The sequence below is a fragment of the Pipra filicauda genome, unplaced genomic scaffold (assembly GCF_003945595.2).
Source record: "Pipra filicauda isolate LSUMZ 115617 unplaced genomic scaffold, ASM394559v2 scaffold707_size140544_pilon, whole genome shotgun sequence".
In the NCBI taxonomy this organism is placed as follows: Eukaryota; Metazoa; Chordata; class Aves; order Passeriformes; family Pipridae; genus Pipra; species Pipra filicauda.
Genome location: NW_024104873.1, coordinates 6,674 through 12,296, shown reverse-complemented (window position 1 = coordinate 12,296; position 5,623 = coordinate 6,674). Strand labels below are relative to the sequence as shown.

At 38.9% G+C, this 5,623-nt stretch overlaps 1 long non-coding RNA gene across 1 annotated transcript; it reads left to right on the top strand.

The window, feature by feature from the left end:
• Positions 1 to 290: 290 nt before the first annotated feature.
• LOC120324793 lies at positions 291 to 4,526 on the top strand. Its single transcript, XR_005566377.1, has 2 exons — positions 291 to 538; positions 1,568 to 4,526. It is a non-coding gene; the product is annotated as an uncharacterized LOC120324793 (long non-coding RNA).
• The last annotated feature ends 1,097 nt before the right edge of the window (positions 4,527 to 5,623 follow it).

Here is a 5,623-nt window from a genome sequence, read left to right as displayed (position 1 = left end):
ACAAGCAGTGGTGGAGCAGAGCTGGCTGTAGAGCTCAGCCACCAGCTAAAATCTGCTGAGTGTGTTTGAGTCTTTGTCTAGAGCACAGATTTAGCTTAGAATGGGAGAGGACTCCTGGACAGCTCTGGAGAATCAGCCCTTTTCTGTGGTGTGGATGCATTGAGGTCATCGTGGTTGATCCTTGGGTTCACAGTGGTGTCAATGTGGACCAATTTAATTTAGGCAAAGATGCCAAACTGCACCAGGGCTAAACCAAAGGTTACCAGAGTAACCTTTGTTACTCTGGCTTTGCTGTTTGGGGCAGATAAACTGTCAGTATTTAGAACTGAGAGGATTCCTTGTAGCAAAGCACGGGAGACTCGAGGTGTGGTTTGAGCTGTTCGAATTTCTCTACTGGATTAAACTGGGCACCTCTAAAGGTCTTCTTTAAAAACAAAGAAGAGAAAGCTCCTGTTTAACCTCCTGGAGGCTCATCAAACCCCACAGCTGTCACGGTGCCCAAGATCTAATTTTAAATGGGCCAGGAGCAAAGTTGGGGGTTAGTGCAGACACTTTTAACTGTGTCCTTTGGGTACCTAATTTTTGTGAGGTGTAATGTTCTTGTCCTGTCAGCGCAGAATCACAGAATATTCTGGGTTGGAAGGGACCCACAGTGAACATCCAGTCCAGCTCTTAAGTGAATGGCCCCTACACAGGATTGGCATTTTTAGCACCAAGTTTTAACCAGCTGAACTAATCTCATGGTCATCAGTCACCAGCACATCTTCATTTTACTGAATAACAGCCCCCCAAATCATAAGTCTTGGAAGTTTTACTGGCACACAAAATTGGGTTTGTGTTTTTAGCAGTTGTCTTTCCTTCCCAAAAGGAGCTGCAGGCAGATCCTGTCCCTCAGAAACTGCTGGGATCAAGGCTTTGTGACCAGGTTTGCAGCAAACCCTTTTTGCAAGAATGCCTGTTTAAACTCGTGAGAAAAATAGACCACAGTAGACATTCAAGAGAAACTTGTAATTCCTGTTGGACACCAAAACAAAAAACTAAAATTTTTCAATGCCTTTGTCCCACAAACCCTTTCCTAGAATTATGAGAAATATAGGATTTATATTTCTCTGGGAAAAATGGAAAAATAAATCAATATGTGGTAAGGCAAATTGCAGGAGGAATTTTAGCTCAATGGATCTGTCCAGGCTTCCCCTTCTGCTGCCTCAACTCTTCAACACTTCTGTTTAAGGTACACACAGAGTGAAAGAGCCAATGCAGAGCATTAAAGAAATGTTGAAAGGCACCATTTTTCCTAGCAGTGTGATATTTTGACATCCCCTTCCTTTTTTCCAAGCCTGCCAGGGAATTTGGTCTCCACAAAATATAGTTTGCAGTGAATTTGAGTAATTTGTTAAAGATGTTGCTGTAATATTTCCCCTCTAGTTCTTTCCCCGAAGCTTTAGACTGAAAAGTTTTAATGTCATATTTAAATAGAAGCACAGCTATAAATTTCCAAAGGGTTCCCAGATTCTGAGTCTGACAATTAATACATTTCTGTCCTTTTTTTTGTCTTTTATTTTCACAGTTGGCAAACTTTACAGGCTTATTCTGCAGGTCTGAAGAAGATCTTGCTCCTGTTTTCAACGAATGCTGTAGAGGATTCTTGGATAAAATAATTTGAACAGATTTTGCTCATTGGACTGTACTGGCAAAACCTTAAGCTTGTTTCTTAAGTGTTAATCTGAAACAAGGACAAAATCCCAACTCTGGGCCAAACATTTGCCCTGACTGTGGGATGGGGACAGGGCAAGTCAGGATGGGCTCGTGCCCACGAACAGGTTGGGAGCAAACCTAGATCAGGAAAAAAATGGTTTCACTTGTTTCAACAATGAAATCATTAAAATGGCTTACAAATAATTTTTAGATTTATAAAAAACGTTATATTTTAATACTAATTATGAATAAAAATCCTCGTTGAAGTGCCATACAACATATTATTGCAGCCAATTATCCCACCTGGAGTGTGCAAGGGCAAGCACACGAGTCAGGTTGTGCAGGACACGGACCGTGATTCACTCCTTGGATTTCCTGAGCTGAGCTCCCACGTGGAAAACTCCGTCCACAACCCCCCTGGGGAGGATTGGCAGCATGGCAGCGAGAAGTCAAGGGAGCTGTGGGGCTCAGAGTCTTAAAAAAAGGGATCTGGGAGATTCCAAAAATGACCTCAAGCTCTTGCAGCACGTGGGCATTCGAAACACAAACCCCGTTACGGTAACAGAGGTGACTGTGCTAAACATGCAAGGATTTCATTTTCGAGTTATTAAAAAAAAGTAGTATTTATTTAAGATTCTTTCTGAAGGAAATACATTTAAAGTTTCCATTTTGGACAGGGAAGTGAGAATCCTTTTTGTCAGTAATTAGTTAAATGTCAGATTGGGGAGGTTTGTGACTTCGGTAAAATCTGTCCCTGGAAGTTTTTTATTCATCAAGACTTTCTTTAAGATGCTTTTTCTTTTTTTTTATCCAGCAGCTGAAACAGGTTTCTCTGCCAGCAAGGGCTTTATTTCTTCAGACTCACCGAAAATCTATAAAATCCAACATTGCTAATCAGGCAAGGACAATCTGAATTGCAATTTGGTTGTTTTGGTTTTGAGTTCCCCCCCCCCCAGATGTATTACTCAACACACATACATATTTTTATTTCGTTCACAAATCAATTTGAAGTTTCAAACTTTGGCCAGATTTTCTAAAAACTAATGAAACCCAAGCAAAAATTACGATGTGCTTTCGTCAGCCACGTAAAGCTCAGGTTATTTTTCTGCCCACAGAACATGGAAGGAGGGAGGGACAATTTAACCTGAAAAAGCTCTCCTTTTAAGTGTAGCTTGTGTCTTTTCAGCCTGAGGAATGTTGAAATGCACTGTGAAAAATCAATTTCATATATTAAAGGAAAATACGGCATTTGAAACACGAAACTAACAGCGTAAAACTTATCTGGCATTTTGGAAACTGAAAGCAAGATTGAATAAGGAAAAAATTTAATAAGTATATGGGAGCCAGGAAAGTAGATTAAAACAATAGTAGATTAAAACAACTCAGTGGACTTTACATGAAACAGAAAGTGTGGTTAAATTATACTTTAATTCTTTGAGAAAAGCTTTTCAACAAATACTTTAAATCAGAATGTTACAAGTGTTATTTTAATAACTCAAAACTTCCTGTAAACAGCCAGCTGGCAGGGATCTGTATGTGTGTGTATACACTTTATGTGTATATATAAATATAGATATAAATATAATATATATATATTAATATATATATACTTTGTGGATTATTACATTTTTAAGGATAAAGAGAACCATAATCACAATTTGCATGAGCGTGGCACTTGCTGAGTTTGGATTCTTTAAAATAATCTCCTAGAACCAGACACTTTGGTCATGAAATAACATCAGCAGAGAACTGCCATTTTCACAGGAGCTGGAATAGGTTTTGCATCAGATATTTGTGGCAATTACAGAGAAACACAGTTACTGAAACACTCCCAAAACTCATTCAGTGGAATTTCCCCCCAAATATTAAAAACACCTGTGGTTATGGGGAGGATTTTTATCTTCTCATAAATACCTGAGGAGCTTCACAAATGTCATTCCTGCACTTCCCCTCCCAGGAAAAGCCAACTTTCATTAGCAGAGGGCTTGAAGGGAGTTCAGTTGGTGAACCACAGTCACTTTTAAAAACGAGCTGTGTTATCTCCTGTTTCGTCATGTTCTAAATTAAGTATAATTGAGAAAATGAAAAAAAAAAGGAAGTCCAAAAAACCCCAAATATTTTTTTTATTAGAGCTTTAAAGAGGTGCTTTTTGTATTTCAGGGCTGCATTAGAGCTCGACTTTATTACCATCCCCTCCTAATATGAAATAAATAAAACTAGTGGTCCATATATGTTGCATATTGGAAACACTCCAGTCTCAGTGAGCACAAAGATAAAACAGCAGATGACAATTTTTCCTTATAAAACTGAGAGTTAAACAGTGACTATAAACACTGTTGGGAAACCATAATTTTGAATTTTGTTTCTTCTTTGGCAGTTTAAGCAACGCCCATCAATCCAAGGGTCTTGGCAAATCAGCTCCTTGTATTTTAAAGATATAAAAAATTCTACTTGGAAATTTTATGACTGAATAATAAAAGTTTAATTGAGAATGGCTCAGAAGGTAAAAAAGCTACTACAAAAAAGGAAATATTCTACAAAAAAACAGTATGGATTTTAAATTAAAAGATTCTGAGCATTGGTGCAGCATCAACCTGAGCTTTGTGTGGCTTTGTATGGATAACACAGAAATATATTTCTCCTCTTATTTGTGTTAGTGATAATAATCACACACAAATTTGGTGCATCAATCTAAAACAAGTCAGGTTGTTATTTGGGAAAAAAAAAATTCCTACAAAAGATAAATTCCTGGCAAACAGGAAATGTCACATCGAGATCTGTGGGTACAAACCTGTATCTGTGAAGACCTATTAAATATATTTTTAAAAGATTGTGAGATTCCTTTTAAACAAAGTGATTTCCAGGTATTGCAAGAAGAAATCCTTGGTGTTTGCAGCACCAGTTCAAGATATAATATATATATTGAGATATATAAGCACCTATCTTTATAGATGTCTCTAAATTATGAGGTAACGACAGATATTTTCAGCAGCTTGTTCAAGGGATGATTTAGCCATTAAAATAGTCAGCTTTCCTCCAGAATATTGACTTCAGAAATATGGTACACATGAATCATGTTCCTTCTAATCACACAATAACTTTGAGCCTTCACCAAAATCTCCTCTACGTTGACAGCTGAAAAGGAAAACATAAAATCCAGAGCAAGACAAATTCTGGAATAACCAAGAAATGGTATCTTTTTTTACAACATGCAGCATCACTAAAGGATTGGGGAAAAAGAGGCAGGAATTGGAAAGGAAGTGGACAGGATTTGACTTGAGGAACAGACTCAGCTCTGTCCTACCTGAGCAGAGAGCAGCTCCAAATCCCCTCTAATGCAGCTGCAGCAGCTGCTGCCTTTAAGAAGCTGCAGCCTCTCAGGAAATAAGAAATCTGGCACCAGGCCCCCAAAAATGACACATGTAACATAAAAAGGAGGTGGAAAAAATCAACACCAAAATAGTAAAGGCCAAACCCACTCTGCCTCCCCCCCAAATCCACCAATCTTCCCATCTCCCTGTTCAGAAGCTTTTATTGCTGGTTTCCAAATGGAACTCACCTGAAAAGAAAATGCACTGGGGGTATAGTCAGCTTGATTATGTTCTCCTCCAGATGTGGCATCGACTGCAGGGCCATTCAGGGTCTTCTTCCTGGTTCTAATTTGTGGGGAAATTCATGGGACATCTTGATTAATTTGTGGCCCTGTGAAAATCTAAGTAGAGACTTTTCACGAAAGCAACCCGGGTGTTGTGCTGGGAGCAGTGGCATTCCTGGTGGTACCTGAACACAACCTGGCCCAGGCTCCCTCAGAGCCTTCCCTCCTTTGGGCTTTTGCCCAATTCTATGATCATCAGGATCATCAGGATCTGATGGATTCTGATTCAGTCACTGATGGATTCTGATTCAGTCACTGATGGATTCTGATTCA